Here is a 10,000-nt window from a genome sequence, read left to right as displayed (position 1 = left end):
ATATTCATTTTGATACTAAAAAAAGAAACCCGAAAATTTATTGGCCTTTAGACTTTGTGTATAGATGACTTAGAAATACATATGCACAAATCAACGTTGGCTATATTTTAGTTATGTCAATATATCCTTAAAACCTAAATAAGCAATCTTAACAGGGAGTATTGAATTCTAATTAAAAAAAAATTAACATTGACCATTAGAACTTGTGTATAAATAACTTGGCATATATATATATATATATATATATATATATATATATATATATATATATATATATTATATATATATATATATATATATATATATATATATATATATTATGCACAATAACATTAGTTAAATTTTCAGTTAATGTCAATATGACTTTGCAAACTACTTGAGCATTTGTAATATGAAGTATTTTCATTTAACTCAAAAGAAAAATCACTAACCATCAGACATTTTGTAAAATAAGCTGGACTATATGACCGAGTAAATATTATCTTCATTTTTTAGTTAAATGTCAAAGTCCCTACAACCTAAATGGATTTGTATTTATGATAAAAATATTATAAGATAACCCACCTTAACATTCCCTTTTGGATATGCGGTAATTATTAATACAAACGTTATTTCCGGGTTTAGGAAAAGTTGGTAAAAAAGTTGGTGCTTTGTTGTCAAAGCCATAGAAGGTCTTTGAAAATCAAGTTATTATTATTATTATTATTATTATTATTATATTATTATTATTATTATTATTATTATTAAGAGAATAAACCCTATTCATATGGAGCAAGCCCACCAAAGGGACCACTGACTTGAAATTCGAGGTTACAAAGAATATTAATTGCTCTTCAGGAAGTAAGAAAAGGTAAAGGGAAAAACAGAAAGAAGAGAGATCACTCATGAAAAAGAAAAAAGTAGTTATTAAAATCAATATGCAGATAAAATGTCATTACTTTATAGGAATTAGACAAAGTATATATATACACCCAGCGTGCAAATTTGTGTATGGAGTAGAAACGAAGGCTTATATTGATGACAAACCAAGAAAATACGCCGACCATATAATATATACGCATTCATCACTAAAAATCTACAAACATAAAAAGCGTTGTATTTTAATCTGACCAGGAATAAGAGCATCACACATCAACGAGACTTCGGAAATAAACAGTTGATGTAAACAGATGACGTCACACGATTGTCATCCGATTGTTTGTTTCATCGTGTGACCAACAATCTCTTTGGTCAATCACTCCAATGGAGTAGATGGGAACAATCAGCCGGAACGGAAACAGGACACGAAAATAGAATAATAAAACAATACACAATTTGTCAGAAAACGCAGATCTGTCAGCGCGAGAGAAATGTTTCCACCGACCAGAAATATGAGACTGGACGAAAACTAGACGCATGTGAACAGGACAGAGATTTGTATCGATGAACTTCATCCAGTTATATACCAGCAATAAATATCGTCCGTGGAGGTATTAAGGTTAATCGCTTTGGGAACATATAACATAAGAACAGAGACAGGCGCAAATAAATCGAGCTCACGAGTGACAGGAATCAACGGAAGTGAATCACTTGAGTGGAGTACGAAGCAATTAATATAAACTAGCCTTTGTTATGTTCACGGGTAGGCCTAGTGCTGCAACCCTGCAGTCCACCCAGAAGCTGTGAAAGTGGGTTTTAGAGTCTGCTGGGTTTAAGAAATAAGGTGAGGGGGTAGCAGTCTCATCCCTAAGAACTTTTTAAGAAGCCTGGAGGTTGAACACTCCTGGTGAGCGAATTAATGACTGAAATATGGATAATTCCCACGCCAGGGATGGCTGCAAACTTCTCCGTCGACGGACATTAACGAATCTTTGTGGACGACGGACGGGGATTCGTGATTTTAATCCATTGAGACGCATACTGTGGGTTATGAGTTTATTCGCAGGAAGAAGAAGAAGAAAAAGAAGAAGAAGAAGAAGACTAAGACTCTCACGCCTTCAAAAACATATTGGGAACTGTGATACCGTGACGGTTGCAATGTAACTTTTTGATATATGCTTGCAGTCGACTATTTATTGTTCTAGGTATGCTCTCTCTCTCTCTCTCTCTCTCTCTCTCTAGTAGTAGCCATCGTTGGCTTGGTGAGACGTAACCCGCGTGAAGTCACAATAATCAACAGATATCACAAGTTTAACATACGACTAGAATTTGAGAAATATCTAGAAGTGTTCGTGAACTATCGGTGATAAGATTAGTGTGAAAAATAGTAGGATAAAACGTCTTCTAGTTAGTTTATCAAGTGTAATACTATAAATCAGAACAAGATGGCAGTAAGTTCCAACTGCGGGAAAAGGTGGCGTAATTTGGCGTGTTTAGCAGATTCGCAATATGATGAGGTAGCAGGAAATGGAACTGGCATTTCTCATCTATGAAATCAGCAACAGTCCCTAACCAAAAAGATACAAAAGCATTCCATAGATATATTAGAAGGATATAATCCTTCAACTGGAAAACAAATCTAATGAAAACATCTTGAAAATAATTGAAGAAGTTCCAAATAAAATCCAAGTGGTCAAGAGACTCATAAAGAAAATATACATAAACCAACATATTCCGAAAAACAAAGAAAATGAATAAGGTGAAATCTTGTGAATATCCTAATTGATGCATTAGGAAAAAGAATGCCAAAAGCATGCAAACTGTGTAAGGTTTGGTATAGCATAGTCAATCCACAAAACCTAATCAGAAAATGTGCTGCATGCAACATTCCGACCCATCCACGTGTGCTGAGGTAATACAAGATTTGAGAAAAAGATACAAGAATTTTTTGTTCAACATGTCTATCATGGATAGACAATGTTATTAAATCAAGATTGAATGTACAAATAGTTGAGGAGAGAAGAAGAGGAAGAGGAAGGAAGAAGAAGAAAAAGAAGAAGAGGAAAACGGAAGAGAAGTAAACAAAAATGAAATGACAGAAAAAAATAAGGAAAACAAAGAACAAGATAAAAGTATGGAGCAGAGATACTCATTGATACTACATATGAGGCAATAAAGCAGCATACCTACGAAGAAATAAATTACGATATGACAACAGAAAAGCAAATCCCGAAGAGGCTCTACCCAGATCTATACAATGACGGGAAAGAGGAAAAAATAGACAAGAAAGACAAAATCTGCAACCTTTTGAAAAGAGGGAATTGCAGATTTGGAGAAAGATGTTACTACAAACATCCTAAGATATGTCAAAACTATGAAATATATGGTAAATGTGCATACTTAGATGGATATGGGATGATTGCAGAGATCTGCATCCAAAAATATGTAAAAACCTAAACCTAAAAGAAGGAAAAGGATGTAAGTTCGACAAAAAATGCAAATATATGCACCCTGTAGCCATGAATCATAATCAAATAAATAACCAACCAAGTAATAAAATCCAAAATAAGAAAGAAACAAATAAAGAGAGAAATCAAGAATATCAGGTAAAAGAGAAAAGCAAACCACCAATGAGATATGCAGAGGTGTCAGCAAAAAATTTCAAAGCATCAGCTCCGAAATTCTACTCAAGAGATAAATAACTGTATTTATTATGCAAGAGGATATTGCAGAACGGAGAAAATTGCAGATTCAGACACAAAATGAATAATTATGATGAAGGAAGATCAAATATTATGGAAAAGTTGGATTTTTAATGTCAGAATTTCTGGAAATGAAAAAAAGAACAACATACCAGAACAGGAAAGAGACATGGGAAAATCCTTATTACTACCAGTATTAAATGAAGGAGAAAACACGCAAACCATCATAGTGATGAATGCGCAGGGTTTAGTTACGAGTAACTCAAAAAGAAAAATAGAGTACTTAGAAGAACTAACCCAAAATGAAAAGAAAATAGATATAATGAATATAAGTGAAACCTGGTATTCCCAAGAGACTGGGAATGATGATCAAATAAAAGGGTTCCAAACTTATAGATCAGATAGAAAAAATAGGAATCAAGGGGGAAACCTCAATATATGGGAAAGACAAAAAACAAGGAAAAATATATGAGAAAATATAGTAACTCAGAATGTGAACTAATAGCGGTAGAATTGAATCTGAAAAATTGATGAACATAGTAATTATATAGACCTCCTAATACTAAAGAGTTTGACTTAATAATTGAAAAATGGATGATATATGTAGAAATCACAAAGGACTGGACTATTCTCCTATCTGGTGACTTCAACTTTCCTTTCGTGTAGAATGGAAGAACGAATAGGAGATTGTGGTTGTACTTATACATAAAAAAGAGAGTAATAGTAGTGCAGAAGATAAGAGGCAATTTGAAAAGCTATTAGATATGCTACTAGAATACAACATTCAACAAATGAATCACCTGCCAACAAGAAAGGAAAATACTTTAGACCTAGTATTTGTGAACGAGATGAATTATGTTAAAGAAATAATAGTTTATAATGCGAGTATTTCAGACCATAATGTCATAGAATTAACAGTTCATTCCAAAGCAAGTGAAAATAGAGATAAGCAAGAAATGAAAAAGTGGGAAGGATATGGAAAATACAACTTCTACAGTAAAAATATAAAATGGTCAGAAATTAATGAAGAATTAAACCAAAGATTGGGATAACATTTTCGTAAGTGATGACATAAGGGTAAATACGGAGATATTATATAAAATATTGGAGATAATAGTGGAAAAATATATACCGAAGAAGAAAAGTAAACTCATTCAGGCATACCAAGAGACAGAAGGATCTTGTTCCAGAAAATCAGAAAATGGAAAAAAGGTCTTGCAAAAGAAAAAAATGCATGGAAAGTTATAGAACTAAAAAGTAAGATAGAAAATGCAGAACAAAAGATTATACAATCAAAAAGAAAAGAAAAACGGGACTTGGGACTTGGAAAAAACGAAAAACCCTATTCATATCAAGCAAAACCCCAAACTATTATACTCATATGCGAAGAAGATGAATAAAAGAAGAATAGAAATATGGCCCTCTGAGAATTGAAGGGAGATTAACGAATGAAAAAAAGGAAATTTGCAACATACTGGCAGAACGATATAAGAGAGAATTCACCCCTAGAATAGATAATGAAGATAATGATATAGAAGTAAGGGATGAAAATAGTGAATATTTAGCTGACATAGATATTAATGAGCTGATATTGTGCAGGCTATTAATGAAATTAAAAATGGAGCTGCTGCAGGGCCAGATGGAATTCCTGCTATTGTTGAAGACAAGTAGTTCATTCTATCGCAAAGCCACTTGCAATATTATTAAGACAAAGTGTAGATACAGGCAAGATATAGATGAGCACAAATTAGCATATATTACCCCTACTTTCAAAAGTGGATCAAGACTAGAGGGCAAGTATTATAGGCCTGTGAGTCTAACATCACATATTATGAAAGTGTATGAAAGGGTAATGAAGAAAAATATTATGAAACATTTAATAAAAATAATTTGTTTAATAAAGGACAACCCGGTTGGTTTCGTACCCGGAAAAAGTACACAAACCCAACTGTTTAGTCCACCGTGAAAACATATTCAAAAATATGAAAAGCGAAATGAAACAGATGTGGTTTATTTAGACTTTGCAAAAGCTTTTGATAAAGTTAGACCCATAATATATAGCGAAGAAAATTAGAAAACACAATATCGTGGATAAGTAGGAAGATGGTTAAAGAAGTTTACACAACAGAAAACAGATAGTTATTGCAAACGACGAGAAATCGGATGAAGCCAAGGTAATATCCGGTGTGCCGCAGGGTACGGTGTTAGCTGCAATACTGTTTGTTATTATGATTGAAGACATAGACAATAATGTTAAGGATTCGGTAGTGAGTAGTTTCGCAGATGACACAAGAATAAGTAGAGAAATTACTTGTGATGAAGATAGGAAACGCTCTACAAAGAGACCTTAACAAAGTATATGATTGGGCAGAGGTAAATAGGATGGTATTTAACTCTGATAAATTTGAATCAATAAATTATGGAGACAGAGAAAGAAAGCTATATGCATATAAGGGACCTAATAATGAGACCATCACAAATAAGGAAGCAGTTAAAGACCTTGTGTGATGATGAATAGGAACATGTTATGCAATGATCAAATAGCAACTCTGTTGGCAAAATGTAAAGCAAAAATGGGAATGTTGTTACGGCACTTCAAAACAAAGAAAAGCTGAAAACACATGATTATGCTTTATAAAACATATGTTCGTAGGCCACTTGAAATATTGCATATGATATGGTACCCACACTATCAAAAGGATATTGCACAAAATAGAGAGTGTACAAAGGTCCCTTTACAGCTAGAATAGAAGAAGTTAAGGACCTAGACTACTGGGTAAAGACTACAATTTTCTTAACATTATATAGTCTAGAAAGGAGAAAGAAGACGCTACATGATAATTCAGGCATGGAAACAGATAGAAGGAATAGCAGAAAATATCATGGAACTAAAAATATCAGAAAGAGCAAGCAGAGGTAGATTAATAGTGCCCAAAACGTATACAGGAAAAAATAAGGAAAGCACACAGGACATTAATCCACTACGCACCAGCATCGATAATGCAGCGTCTATTCAATGCGTTGCCAGCTCATCTGAGGAATATATCAGGAGTGAGCGTAGATGTGTTTAAGAATAAGCTCGACAAATATCTAAAACTGCATCCCAGACCATCCAAGATTGGAAGATGCAAAATATACCGGAAGATGTACTAGCAACTCTCTGGTAGACATTGAGGTGCTCACACTGAGGGACCTGGGGCAACCCGAACAAGATGTAAGGTCTGTAAGGTAAGGTAAGGTCTCTCTCTCTCTCTCTCTCTCTCATTAACATATCTTCAGCATAGAACTAGATAAGGGAAGTGAAATTCCTATATTAAATGACAAGTTATCCTTTTTCATCATAGAGAAAAAAGTGAAACGATGACATTGAATAACAAGAGTTACTCATTCACATTTATTAAAAAACATATATAAAACGCACTGTACTCACTTAGGTACACTGAAATAGATTACACATAAAAATTGATGACTGTTATTGCTGTCATAATTACGAGAGATGGAAGGGAGAAGAGAGATCTCCCTCAAGGAATTGGTGCTACAATAATGATTTTATTGAGATTTGCATCTGATCAGAAGCCGCTCACAGGAATGTGCTCTTCCCCTGTTCATTGCTAATTACGCTGCCTAAATGAAATATCTGCCTGGTTATATTACGGTCTAGTTTTGTTAACGGGTTATGTATGTATGTATATATATCACACATACTATATGTGTACATATACATACATATATACATACATACATACTTACATATATATATATATATATATATATATATATATATATATATATATATATATATATATATATATATATATATATATATATTATTCATACAATTATAATATAGAAATACTCACGCGAACACATATTTCCATATGTATCGGGAATAAAATACTTATGTAACATGAAAGAAGAGCCAGTCATCAACCACATAAGACCAAGGGTTAATTACATTACTCTCTACGTCAAAATAGTTAACTCTGTAATTAGTGACATTGTAATTACAGGTTTATTAAGCTATTTCGCCTCCCCACTGAGTATGACCCTCAGTCAATCGTTATTATATCATAATGACAAACTCTTTATGACTGTACTGAAAATATATTTGATAATTAATAATGACGTCATCATGAGTAATTAAACCCTGACTCTAATTGAATTGCTTGGGGAAGATTTTATATTAAATAAACATTACTTTTTTATCTTGTAAACTATTTTCAAATGTTTTTCTCCAGCCCCTGGCAGTTTTCGCTCCTCACTATATTTGGACTTATTTCTACAATGGTTGCTTCTCCCCCCTTCCCTTCTTCTCTCTCTCTCTCTGGTGACTTCAGGTATGACTTCCTTGTCTCAGAGAGACTTTTAAACGAAAGCAGTGACTCTCCCGAGAGCGAATTCCAAAACACGTTTCGTCTTGGCCATAAAAATCCTTTATTCCCCCCACCCGGCCCCAACCCCCTCCTCTCTCTCTCTCTCTCTCTCTCTCTCTCTCTCTCTCTCTCTCTCTCTCTCTCTCTCTCCACCAATAGAATATACGGAAGGGCTTACAGTAATAATATTACATAAAAATATTTGGAAATTTGATAAGTGGACTTGGTTGTGTGTGCTTGTGAGTGTGCACATACTCGCACATGTAACCGATGAATGCCGATACGAATTGTACATTACTCATACAAAAAATTAGAAATTTTTAATTAAAAAATGATGGAAAAAATAACACTTTATAGTCCCATTTTCCTAACGACCAACTCCCCTTCGAAAGGTCTTCCTGTATCCGGCTTCTCACCTATAGTGTGGTTCCTCGACATCTCTGAACCGGAGGAGAAAACCAACTTCTTGGGAACCGAAAACTTGTTTTCCAGAAAGTTTGGTCGCTTTCTCCTGATAACTGGGACTTTCAGTGAAGACTAACTTTCTTCCGATAAGGTTTCAACGAAATGGAAAGTATCGAGCCAGAGAGAGAGAGAGAGCGAGACAGAGAGAGAGAGAGAGAGAGAGAGAGAGCAGCCTCATCCCAGCGTAAACATTATCTAAGCGAAGAAGAAGAAGAAGAGGAAGACGCCCAACCGTCATCTGATCCGAATCAAGCAGACACAGTTTAGCTGAGGCTGACGACAGCCTTCAGATCTGTGCTTTTGTGAATTCCCATTCCAGGGAGTGGAATAATTCCATCCAATTCCAGCGAGCAGAATAATTCACCACCACAGAGAGGAATTGCAGTCCAGTTTTCTGTCTGTATCAGAATTCGTAATGAAGGTAAATAGTATATTACATCGAGCAAAAGCCAAATAATATCTTGGGTCATTTTTTAATGTTATTCCTATTTTCGGAAAGGACAAATAAATGCAAAAAAATTGCAACATATATATAATTTTCTGACTGTAAAGCGTTACATTTATCCTCCCCCCCCCCCCCCCCCCCCCCCCCCCCCCCCCCCACCCCCCTCTCTCTTTCTCCCTCTCTCGTAAACCCTGTCCATCTGTAGTTTACGCAACGCACAATTCTAGGATGTTCGTTTATAGATGACTGCACAGGACTTAATTGAGTTAAGGCTTTCTTTAATAGTCGATTCCAACGGGTACACTTAATCCCAGAACATATATATATATATATATATATATATATATATATATATATATATATATATATATATATATATATATATATATATACATAATATATAGAGTAACGAAGATCTTCAAGCACTGCTCTTTTCCTTAAGGGAGCTCTCTTTGATTTAACACACACACTCACACACACACACACACATATACATATATATATATATATATATATATATATATATATATATATATTATATATATAATATATATTAATATATATATATATATATATATATATATATATAATATATATATATATATATTATATATATATTTATATTATACATAATCTTCTTCAGCCTTAAATTCTCGAGAGCATCAAAATTACCATTCAGTTCGTGACGTAACATAAACATATCCCCAAGTGGACAGTCCTTCTAACTGTCTCAAGTCCCTGGCTTTGAAAATAAAGGATTCCTTTTCAGCTTTGAGATTAAACAAATGAAACCAGTTTTTATTCAGAATTTCTTAATCCATCATCATTAGCACAGACTTTATCAGTATTATTTTGATATCTTCCTCTGTTGATTGAGAGAGCATATTGTGAAAACCAGCTATGAATGACTATTACTTATAGTGAAATCGTACTTCTCCATTGTCGTTCATTTATCGGAAAGTAGTGATCATGAAAATAGAAACACCTCCAAATCATACACCTGTGAACATAAAACTATCATCGAATTTATATTTTATTAGCAGTAAAAGTCCCTACATATTATACAGTCGTTTAAATAAAATTCCATCTTAATTCTAGTATTGCGAAAATAAAAACCACTCAATATTGAATTATCCTGAAAATAAAATCCCACTAAA

This window comes from Macrobrachium nipponense, chromosome 34 (assembly GCF_015104395.2).
Source record: "Macrobrachium nipponense isolate FS-2020 chromosome 34, ASM1510439v2, whole genome shotgun sequence".
NCBI classification, from domain to species: Eukaryota; Metazoa; Arthropoda; class Malacostraca; order Decapoda; family Palaemonidae; genus Macrobrachium; species Macrobrachium nipponense.
This window is presented reverse-complemented; position numbering follows the sequence as displayed.